Below are 12,495 nucleotides of genomic sequence, written 5' to 3'. Positions count from 1 at the left end.
CGTTTGATGTATTTTTTGATATGCAAAAAGGCATCCCGGCACTAAAAATTTGACAAATTACTTCAACCTTTTCAGCACCACGGACAGAGACGCTGGCATTCTCCGAACAGACGTGTTGGGGCTCTGTGTGTCTGCAGTTTGTGGAGATGAGGAGAGAGAAATGACCTCTGGTGTTTGAGGCAACATGAGCGAAATCTTTAAAAAAAAAAAAGAACTGGAGACAGAGGTTATGTTTCAACAATGGGATTCTGGGTAGGAGTGCTGAACCCCAAATCCAACGAGTGTATTCAGAGCGTATTCTCAGTTTACTTTCAGTTGCACTCAGAGACAAAATGATTATTTGGAAAGCTGAAGCAGGCTCGCACAGCCCCCGATACGTTTCCTCACCGGAAGTGGTGATTCAAAAAAGATTGCATGACTCCAGGACCCTGTGACACCACTGTTACTGCATATGAAGCATAGATTTAGTTTAATCTATTACATAAACCTCAGGTGTCTTCATCCCCGAGGAGCAGACACATCTTATTAATCATATCCGTCTTCAGTGTTTGGATCCGCTCCTGTTTGTTCTCATGCCTTTGGGCTATAGTGTAGTTATTGGTCTTCCTTGATTGAAAATGTCCTCTTAGGACAGAGGTCTGATACAAAGATGGTAATCTGATACGACACGACAAGAACTTGTTGATGCTGCTTTTATTCAGGCGGCAGATATGAAGACTGGCAGTGCTCAGTGAGAGGGTTCGTCTTTGTGTGGGCTTGAGTTCACCTTGTAGTTCACAAGATGACCTTGCATATTGTATGTAGTATTTGATGCATTGTAGTTATGCAACAGGCTTACATAAAGTTACATTCGCCAAGTTATTTCTCCTCGCAGCTGAGCTCTTGGTCTCGGCTCGGCAGTAAAAAAAAAAAAAGTTTGTCGAATTCAATTTTCTTTAGGAATCACTCTTTAAATCAGAGGCCCAGACTGGAACGCTCCCAACCCTGTGCCTCCAGTCCCACAGGAATAATTATTACCTGGGGAGATAATTGTTGATTTCAATCTCGTGTGAATACACCAGCTGTGAAGTCACAACTCCAGAACAGATGTCTCACCGTGCCGTGGTTAAGATACTAGTCCTTGTTTTAATGCTCATCATCAGCTTCTTTTTAGGTAAAATATCCCTGGAAACTGATTTTTTATGCAACCTCAAGTTCAAGTTATACTTCATTACTTTAAATGCTAAAACATGGACTTTATTCAGCTGTACTGTATGCAGACACAGGGGATTCAGGCAGTTATTACACAAGTCTATTATATGTAATTATTTTTATCAGGGAAACTTTTTCTTTGATTAAATTTACACAAAGTGCTAACCCCCACAAATTGAGCCTTTTTCAGCTGAACCAACTGAATTGAATTAACTGTGGACTGATTTAACCGCCCAGTCGCCAGAGTAAAATGTCAGCATCGTACTTTTCCCCATGGATACTTTAAATTTGCATGTTTCTTATCTATCATATCAACATTTTGGGAGGCTATACTGAGTTATGATGGGAGGAGGGGACAGTGGTGCTGTGGCAGCTAGGTGGCAGGTCTTCCAACCAAGAGACCGCTGTTTCAGATGGCGTTTCAACATTTGTAAGGGTGAAACCCCTGACAATTTATAGCAAGCCATCGGAACATTTTCCAGCTGTGTTTGTGGCGACAGAAACAGGTATTTTAAGACAAAACATGACCTTTTCCAGACCCTGACCAAGTGTTTTTGTGCCTGAACCAGACCACGGAGAGTTTCAACATATCTGTGGTTAGCAGAAAAGTACAGTTTGTTCTGGGTTGAAGTATTTCGTATCTCCTGTGTTTGTCTCAGGAGCGGCAGCTGTGAGGTTCACATCTGTTTTTGTCCCCTTTTGTTGTCTTTTTCTTGGGACTGTCAGTCCCCTGCGTCCCGCCATGTCCTGGCTGAGAGTCTCTTTCTGCACTGTACTCTCAGTCTTTGCATATTTCACCCCCCCCCCCCCTCTCTTTTCCATCTTTCACTCTCACCTGTTCTCCCTCCCATTCTCAGGCTCCTTTGCCTCCCTCCCTGTATTGTTGGCACTGCTAACAGGCTTTTTTTCGAAGTGGCCTTCAGAAGCAGCTGGATCGCCGCCGGGAGCCTTTGGAGACCTGCCAGGCCGTCATATGCCCCTCTCCACTTTATCCTCCTCCGCCTGCCCACCTCTGCTTCTCCTCCTCTACACATTTTAATCTCTTTTTTTTTTCCTCTATGCCTCCATTCATCCTTCCTCCCTCTCTCCCTCTTTCCCGGCCTACTTCTTCACTTATCTCCTCTCCTCACTCTTCCGCATCTCTTCGCTCGTCAGCCTCACATCTTTTCATCTCTGCTGCTCTTCTCCTTCAGAATCTATCGTGCAGTAAAAATCACTGTTCAATCTCTCTTCAACATTATGCTGTCAGAAACAAAATTGGGATTTCATGCAGCTGAACCATAATAGCTCTCTACTATTTGTTCTCTAGCCGACTGTATTACTTTACAAAATGCCAGAGTCGTCCAGTAAAAAACAGTTGAACGTTTTGAATCTGCTCCAGAGTTTTGGACACATGAGGACCTCGACCTCTTTCAATTCACAAAATATTCTCACATTTTTTCTTAAGACACAAAAGAAATCATCTCATCTATGAAATCCCAAGTCTTGTTTCTGAAACAACCTCTCCCTCTTGCTCTGTTGAGAACACTTCTTAAAAGTTGAACCAGACAACTCCCCCCTCGTGTTTTCATGTGGTATCATTGTTGGCACCGCAAAGACAGCCGGAGTGCTTTCCGTTTTCCTTCCAAGTGAAAACCAACAAACAGGACGGAGAGCGAGTTCCTTTATTCACTTTGTCTGTAACAGAGATGTGAAAGCAAAAAAGAAATGGTGCCACGCTGCCGGCCCGACTGTCAGCCTTCATTTTCCGAGGAGATTTTAATGTCCGGTGGCAGACGAAATAACACCGCGAAAAGAGGTTTATAGGGAACAAATGTAAATCCAGACTGTGTCATAATTCTCAACACTGTTCAATCAACATCGATTCTTCTGTGTTCTGCTGTTTCAGATGAGATTAAATCATTTCTAAGGTTTCTCAGCTTGGGCTTGAAGACTCATTTCTTTTTAGCTAAAAGCCTACAGAATTAGGTGGGTATAGACTTTGGATCCTATATATCCCAAGACGCAATGCAATGCTTTCATTCAGTCAGTTCAGTGGCGACAACATAGTGAAGAAAAGGTTTATATTGATATGCCACATTGACGTACGATGAGACCTGGATACGGCGTCAGCCACATGGCTCAAAATAAACAATTAAATAAGACAGACCGTCACTACTGAACGACCCGTCAGCTGCTGGTCTGTGTGAAACTGAACAAAAAGAAACGTAACACAGCACTGACATGAAATTTGAGGCATTCTGACGTTGTTTGTGTCTCCTGCCTGGCGTTATTTTGTGAAATTAGTACATGAAGATGTTTTCTGATGTGAGTTCAGAAAGAGTCCACCGCTGGTTAAATCTCCTCTTTTTAAAATGTAACACTTAATTTAGCTCCACTGATGGAAACACACTGGTCTTCAGGGGTTTTCAGGCAGCTGTTTACTCCAGTAGTGAGCAGATAAAAAGCATCAGTTTGATGAGTGAACCTGCAACTCGTGCAGAAGATTCTGGCAGCTCCTGTATCGGGGTGCAATCGGCGCATCAGTGTGTGTTTCCTAACGCAACGTCTGGTAATCAGCGATCTCAGGCAAACACACAGTGTCATTCAGTGTCTCGTCTTTCAGGTATGTGTTTCTCTTCTCTCTTTGCCAGATTCCTTCTCAACTTTCCTCTTCCCGTCTCTTTCACCTTCCCCACATACTCGTCTCTTGTTATGTCTTGTATTTCCACTCTTTCCCACTCTCCCATCTGCACCTTTCTTCAGAATCATTAGCATGCCAACGCCAGACAGTCACACAGGTAATAGTTTTCCATCCCTCTATAAATTATTTTTAATGCGCCTCTGAGCGAAGAATTTAATCTCAAACTTTTAAAAAATACATATTCACTTCCAGAATGCTTTTAAAAAATGTGGAAACCGATGAAATATGAAGCAGGTCCTCGCTGGAAAACACAGAAGTGCTCACTCGACTTCCTCAAAGAGCAACGCTTTAAACAAGTCAGAAACATGGCTGCTTCAGGGCATGTGTACACTCATGCACAAGCAGAAAAAAAACGCAGACATGCCGGATGAATATTAAATCTAACAGTGACTCGTCAAATTAAGTCCCGGGGGAGAATCCTGTTTCCAAGTTTTAGGAAAAAGTAAACTACTAAAGAAATGTGAGCACATCGTCGTGTCTCAGCAGCTGCATGTCTGCAGCTCATCTCAGATGCATTAAGCTAAAAAAAAAATTAAACCCAAAACATCATTTACATAGAAATGCAAATGGGAACACCTGGCTGACAGTTTGCATATGAATGGCACGGTTTCAGACTGTCACTATATATTCTGATCAAGTCCTAAAAACAAGATCACAAAAAAACTGAAACCAGGTTGTTTGCAGATACAGCACCTGTAACCCCACCACTGGATGGATGAGGACACCAGTAGGCCGACTGTTGTTGTTTCTTAGCTAACTCAACTACTGACCGTCGGTAGGAGACAGGATGAAGACCCATTTGTAAGCCCATCAACAACCTAATCACCAGAAACTTTTGGTTACATTTTATGTTGTAACAACCTTTTTGGTTAGGCTCTGGTTACATTTGGTCAGGGTTAGGACAAGATCCTGTTTTAGCTCAAAATACCAGGTGCGTAAAACTAGATCGTTTTTCCATTTATCATTGAGAACAGCAAAGTAGAATAAATACAACTGACTGCATCTGATCAGCGAGGGTCTCCAGCAACATGATGGAGTTTATAAATGTCTCTGAGTGACATTTGCCAGGTTTATCACCACCAACACGCCCTCATTAACGTGATGTGACATGTATTGTTGAACATATAAAGTTTGCAGAGACTTGAAATAGCAACAGTTTGTTCTGGTGTGTACAGGTTCTGGCCACGCTACCATCTGATGCATAAACCTTTTTTTTCTGTGTTTTGTGGATGATGTTGGAAGGCAGACTGATCTCTGAACTCCACATTCACACACTCCTCAGGACACGGACAAATCCTGCGATGAACTCGGGGCTCAGCTGACCCGAACCTGACCTGCATCTTTGTCCTCAAGCTGAAAATAATCCAAAACAGCCTCCTGCTCCTGCAGCAGGAGTGAAGATAAGCAACCAAACAAAAGCCACGACACACTGAGATGCTGCTACAAAATGATGAGTACACGTACTCTGCAGCTGGCAGGTCTGCTACCAAACCTTTCATTCTTATTAAAGTTGCTCTTTTTGATTTTTTCGCAGTCTGTTGGCACAAAAAGTACAACGTGTACGAGCCGACAGGTCTCAAGCTCAATGACAGCACGTGTTATTGTTCCTGGCTCAGCGTCTCTTTGTGCCTCTATTTGATTTCATAGAGCCATTTTCTGTTTTCTTGCCGTAGGAAGCACCTGTAAAAATCAGTTTAATCGCTCTGGCAACATGATGTTACGTGCCAGAATATAGCTGACTGCTCTGTGCCTTTGTATTTATTTGTACCAGTGAAACAGAGCCAACAGAAAGACGACTGTCTCTCACGACACCCCGAGGCAGATGCTGTGTCGGCCTGAGCTCAGGAGAGACACCTGTGTTTTTTCTGCCCCGCTTCACTTAGTTAAAACACTGCATCACCTGCAGGTGATGCACATATATTGCACACACACAAAAAACAATGTTGTTTTCCTCCACTACGTTTATCTCACAGTGATAGTGACTTAAACCTATAGAAACCTCTCTGTAATACTTCTGCCGTTCGAGGCAGATTCTGGTTATTATAAACCCGGTCGTTCAGACGATGTCTATTGAGGAGCCATTCACTAAAAGTAAGAAAAGGCTTTGACGTCATCAGTTGTAGACATCTCTTCAACTTCAATTATACACGTCTACAGCTTCTTGTGGTTCAAAATTAAATAAAAACCTCCGGCCTCGACCTCAGTACATTCAGCTACATGTTCGTATTTGCTGTAATTGAATTCAAAAGACCTTATTGACTCACTGAGTCCAATCCTGAATCCTTTATTGAATACCATGTTTTGGTGATCCAACCTTGAAGCTGTCCTCTGAAACTCTGGCTCCTCTGAACATTCGACAAAGATATTGAATTGATGTGTTTTTCTGGATTCTTCATCGTGGCCGTGGACTACAAGTGCCGTACCGTTTCTCTAATTACTAATAACAATAAACTTACAGACATGAACCATCGTCTCACATTTGCTGTCACTACTTTATAATGTACATGAAGCTGTGATAAGCAGAACTGTAAACATTACTCGAAAGTCATACGTGATAGCTGCTGTCAGCGCTGTCGTTGTTTAGCTAACTTCCTGTCCGTGTTGCAGTTAGCAATCCCCCAGCAAACAGGAGGATCCTGCTTTCTGTATATTCATCAGCAGACAGGACCGCCTCTTTATGGAGTTCTCTGTCCTGATTGGATAAGGTGGGCAGGGGTACCAGAAAAGGAGCGACCACCTTACTGACCAAGCACCAAAATATATCACTTACAGCCGCTTTAAAGTATCGGACATTACATTTATTTGAGTATTTAAAGTAATTTTGTAAGTTTCAAACATGCAAGTAAAAGTAAATGACGCATATTTACCTGCATGTTTATTACTGGATACTCGACTGATTTGGGTGTTTTTTTTCTTTAATCGGATTTTCGATAATTGAAATTATTTAAAAAATTGGCTCTGTACTCATTAAAGTAAAATCACCTCAGAATGTTAAAGAAGCACGTGTACAGTACATTCATCACTGTTAATGAGAGTACGAAAGAATTACGTCTGGCAGACGGTCGTGTGTGAAGCAAACGTACAGCAGCTTTTCGTGGGAATACTTTCTGTTTACTTTCATTTGGACTCGAAGTGTTTGGGACGACTTGTGTTAAAGGATAATGCTGGATAAACAAGTATATCATTGCCAACCAAAATCCCATAAACCACTGAAATCAGCAATGAATTGATGCCTCTCACAAGTATTGTGTGTATCCAAAGCCTCATAAATCTTCCTCCTCTGCGCTGTAGAGCTCTATTGTTGTCCAAAACTAAATTAAAAACACATCAGTGAGCCGCACTGGTGCACCGGGTGACTTGTTCCTCGCAATGATAACACACGCTGTAGTTTGTTTTGACTCAATCACTCACACACACACACACACACACACACACACACACACACACACACACACACACACACACACACACACACACACACACACACACACACACACACACACACTCCTGCTGTCACAAATACTCAACCAGATCACCAAAATGTGGATTAATCTGCAGCTGAAAGTAGTCCCAAACAAACAAAGCACTATTTAATGCACACTCAATGTGCACTCACACTCAGCAGCTGACATGCAGTAAAGGAACAAACACACACATCAAACCAAGCTACATTCATGCACGGATTAAAAAAAGTGAAACACACACTTACCTCAGTGTATGAGTGTGCTGATTCGGAGGTTCTGACAGGGTCCGGGGGATTTGCTCTAATCACCTGAAATGAGGAGGTAGAAAGATACGGTCAGCATGTGAAGGATGGGCCGGCCTCTAAGCTGATCATCTCCTCCCAGGCCCGTATTATTATTTCCCAAGTTTCTCCAATTAGGGAGTGCTGATGTGGGATCAGCTCGTAGATCTCCCGCAGTCATCACATCCAGTGCAGAGGGGGGAAAAGGTAAAACCGGGATGAACCGAGGGACCGGATCAGCAGAAAATTCCTGGAAAATCCTCCTCAAACAAACAAAGCTTCACGGAGCTCTGGAGGTCGTTTCAACTCTCTGAGCCCTCGTTTGACTTGAAGTTGTGCTGTGTGGACTTTAAGTTGTGTTTTTATGGTAAATCAGGTTTAAGTTTAGCCGTTTAGCAACGCTGCAGCCGGCATTATTAAAAAAGCAAGACAACAATTCATCAGCTGTAGTGACTGCACTGTGATTATGCTACTATAGAAGAGCCATTAGAAGAGTAAAGCTCCCACACTGTTTTTTTTAAGACTTTAAAGGAAGAGTTCACCCAAAATTACAAATTCAGCTGTTATCTACACGCCAGTTGAAAGTCAGGTGAAGTTTCCTCGTCTCCTAAACAACTGAAGTAGCTCAGGACAACCAAAATACCCCGACAAAATGTCTCCATACAAATGTCTGGCGTAATCCAAGTCTCTGGATATCCCAAACTGATTTTAAAAAACCCCCAAAAACTGTAGAAACATTAGCGTTACGAGCTCAACCGCGGATCAAGGGTGTAAATGAAGTTTTTCTAAATAATTTGATTGTGCTGAAAGAGATGTGGAGCCATTTTATGTTGTGTTTTTTTGGTTGTTTTTTATTTTAAAACAAGTCACCCTGCAACGCTGTTTGCCGCTCCAGAAATGTTTTGTGGACTTCGATGGTTTCGAGTATGTCATGACTGAATATTCAGTTTTGGGTGAACTTGTCCTTTAACTGTTCCACTGGCTCTTATATTCAGGACGTCTTATCTCGTGAGCAGCTAACGTGATGGTGTAAAGTCGAGGATAAAGGTCACGACGGACATGTTGGTGATGGATCGCTGTGTTCTGGACTCATTTTGACATTTGATATCGTAGAATCTCACAAACACTGACCTCGGCCCGCGGACACCATAAAACCAATAAAAGCTGTTTAGGCCAAACAAAAAGACTTTGAGAGTGTCGTTACAGCTGGTCTGTTCACAGTCAACAGCTGATTACGTCATTAGATAACAAATGAAGCACATCAGTGACTTACATCACCAGATGAGAAAACACAGATTTGCATTCCTCTGTTCAATATAAATATGAAGTGATACTGCTGTAGTGTATCGGTGTGTATGAAGACAGACACACAGTGACAGCTGGTGTGCGTAGACCAGATTCAGTCCGTCAGGGAGAGCTTTGAATCCGATTGTTACTTGTGATCATTTTTTTGTTGTTCTACTGCAGCATATTTTATTTTAAATCACAAAAAACTAAAGTCAAACCCGATATGCTCACATTCTGGTTGCTCTTCATTCCCAGCAACTCAACAATCCCTCAGATCCACTTTGTTTGAGCATCCAGTCGCGCTGCAGGAGAACACCACGGGGTAATAACGTTACTTTACTGAGCTCCATCTGGGTCAAGATCATACAGGATGTAGTTCATCTTTTTATTTTTTGTTTATTTATCAAGGGGTGAGAACCTGAGGGATGAATCTAATAATAATTTTTAAAAGTCTGGCTCTTCCTCACTCTTCCGCTTGTTATATACATTTATATATGTATATAAATTCAGCTATAAATCAAACATTGTTAACAAATGTAATAATAAATCAAGGTGACAGGTTGTGCATTAGCAGTACTATAAAAGATGTAAAGCTGACGGCTGCCAGAACATTTTCCATCAGCAGTGTCGGTGTACGGAGCCGTTATTGACACGGTGACACACCTGGACCGAGTGTTTAATGACTGCCTTTTAGCTCGAGGGGAATAAAACCACCGTTAGAGGAATTAGCGGCTCAGCAGAGCGAAGCCACGCGACATATGGAGGTTTAAAAATGTGGACGAGTCAGCAGCATTTACTTAACGGCAACTCGTGAAAACGCTTTGTATGTGAGACTTACTGAGGGTGAACAGTGGAGAACAGTGTGAGTGTGTGTGTGACTACATGTAAAGTGTCGTGGGCTTGATGCTATAACTGAGTCTGGACAGAGAATATAGATCACAGACGATGCTCTTATCAATGCACCTTCAAGATATCCAGTGCAGAACCTGACAGAACCACAGCATTTGTAGCAGCGGCTAGATGCAATAAGTTGTAATTAACAGTCGTTCAAGGTGACCAGAACACACAGCTAATGTAAATCTAGCACAAATAGCCTCTGTGTGGGCTCTGCACTAATTAATTCAGAACTAATTAAGAACAAAATGTTCATTTAACCTTTGAGTCAGGCAAATATACAGACTGACTCGCAGACAAACAGCAACTCATATCCTTTGTTCCCACAGAAAGAGAGCGACGGCGCCGAGGAGGAAAGTTTCTCCACTTCTGTGTCTGAAGTAATTAAACACAGATACTAGAGACGATGACATCATGGCGTCGCTAAACAGGTATTTTTCTGACTTGATTTATAAGATGAGCTGCAGCAGCTGCCACATCCAAAGTAACAATAGGACCATTACCAGTCCCTCCAGGAAGTTGTCATGTTACCAATCATCATAGTTTCCTGCCATACATGAACTATTTGTTGTTTCTGGTTGTGAAGATGCAGACAAGCAACACAATAGTCTCACATTTACCAACGATAATTACTGCTAAAGACAACACAAGGTATTTCCCTGATGTTCTGCATGAAAGCTGGAGCAATGTTTTGCAACATGCGACGACAGTAATCGTCTGACAAAAACCTGCAAAAAGAAACAAGTGAAACATACAAGACAGATCAGCACAGCAGAGGCTGTTGCATCCAGGTCTGTTGCAATTTGCTGAAAAATTTCAAGGTGAGGTAGATTAAATACGCACGGTTAGTGGTAACATTAGTGTAACATGATAGATGTATGCTTTAACCGGGAGTTCACCGTTTATTTCTACTCAAAAACTGGCTGATATTCAGTCTTTCACCCACTTAAACCAGCTAAAATGCTAAATTACATCATCAACGTGTCACAAAACACAAAGTCGTTCACTCATTTTGATAATTGTAATATTGTAGGTTAAAAGGCGATGTCAATTATCAATATCAAAATGTGGTCGACATGAAATCGTAATTTATGAGCTGCTGAACAAGAAGCTTCCAGGAAATCATGGTTGGAGCAGTTAATATTAGAGCATTACAGCTTTGACTACTCTGAAGTGGGACCTGCAGGGAAAAAGCGCATAAGTTGAAGAAATAACTATCAGGCTTCATGCCATGAAAATCATATTTGGTTGCTAATAGATCCCTGACCTTTGCAATGTGGGTTGTTTTTACGAGTCTTGCTATAAAGACGCCTTTTATCTTCTATAATTTTCAAAATAAAAGCCTCTTCATTTTGACTGACTAAGAACCACATCCAAATTTATGTCTTAAAACATCTAATAAAAAATGTTTGGGAATAAAAAGTCTCAAAATGTGAAACATGGTGTGCAAGTTTTCTTCAAAATATTAAGGTTTGGCTTTGAACTCCTACAATTTCATTGCAAACACCACATAACAACATCGCAACATGCATCACAATGTTTTATAAAAGCTGCTGTGAAATCAGACATTTGAGGCTGCAACAATCCCTAAAACATGGTTGGGATGACCAGCCACATGTGGATCCTCGGTCAAAGAAGGTGAAGGGGCATCGAGCCGCTTCAGCCACTATATGAGCCCGTCATCGCTCTTCATCCTCGTGATGCAGCGAGCGAGCTGACCTCGTCCTCCCTAATTTAATTACATCTCCATCTTTACAGAAACCCGCTCTTCACTCCCCACATGTGGCTCACCGCCGTCCTGCTGAGACCGACACTCCTACTGATGTCACTTTTGTTAATCATATCTTTTCTATTCTACGTGGCGAGCACAAGAATACAGCAGCCATTACACAGGCCGCCGCCCAATTAGAGCAGGAATGTGAATTAATGAGCAGGTCGGGGCGGGTTAATGAAGGGCGGCGCTGATCTGCTGAGGGCTGGAATTAAAAACTGTATCGTCCGTCCGAATAAAGTTTCAGAGAGACGGCTGCTCCCTCTGACTCGTTATTATCATGTTAGTGCTGTCGAGTGTTTGTGTTAAACATCATGCAGCGCTCTGCGGCTGCGGTCGAGCGGTGACTCGTCATACTGTATTTTATAGGCTGCTGTCAGCGACGCTGCGGGGCATCGCCTCCTGACTTTATTTTCACTGTTTCATGAAAATAAAGATAACAATAAAGAGGAAATTGAAGAGAAATTACAAAGTTATGTTTGGAATAAAAACTAATGAATGTGTTTATTGGAGAATTTTATGGGTTTTACAAGTAATCTAATGCCTGTTTATCAGTTTAGGGGGAGAAATTATCCCCAGAAGATCATTTATTGTCCTGAAAATACACTGCATGAAATCATGATCCTCACAAGTGTTTCTATTACTGAATTCCTCTGAAACTGTGGAATTTCCCAGTACCACGACACGGATGCAAAACCTGTAATTACCTTTTTGCACCTCAGGAGATCATCGCTTCAAAATGTTGTTGCAGCTGAATATTTTTGCATGAGCAGGTGTTTCATTTTGCGGTGAAAGGTAACGTGTCTGTTCTTGTGAATATCTTTGTGCCGATTAACGACACACGACTTGGGACTGTGGCTGTATGTGCTCTCAGTGTTAGCAGTTAATAATGTAGACGAGTGTAACTGTCCAGCAGTCAGAGAG

General features: G+C 42.0%; 1 protein-coding gene across 2 annotated transcripts in view; it reads right to left on the bottom strand.

Annotated features, from left to right (window-relative positions):
- The window catches only part of sgcd (sarcoglycan, delta (dystrophin-associated glycoprotein)), a 255,670-nt gene that overhangs the window by 169,463 nt on the left and 73,712 nt on the right, over nt 1–12,495 (bottom strand). For both annotated transcript variants that reach the window (XM_073480088.1, XM_073480087.1), the window contains one exon: nt 7,584–7,646. The gene's annotated coding sequence lies outside the window, so the exon portion shown is untranslated. The remainder of the gene's footprint in view (nt 1–7,583; nt 7,647–12,495) is intronic.

The sequence above is a fragment of the Pagrus major genome, chromosome 13 (assembly GCF_040436345.1).
Source record: "Pagrus major chromosome 13, Pma_NU_1.0".
Classification (NCBI taxonomy): domain Eukaryota; kingdom Metazoa; phylum Chordata; class Actinopteri; order Spariformes; family Sparidae; genus Pagrus; species Pagrus major.
The sequence above is the reverse complement of the archived record's forward strand: the minus strand, read 5'-3'. Positions and strand labels throughout refer to the sequence as shown.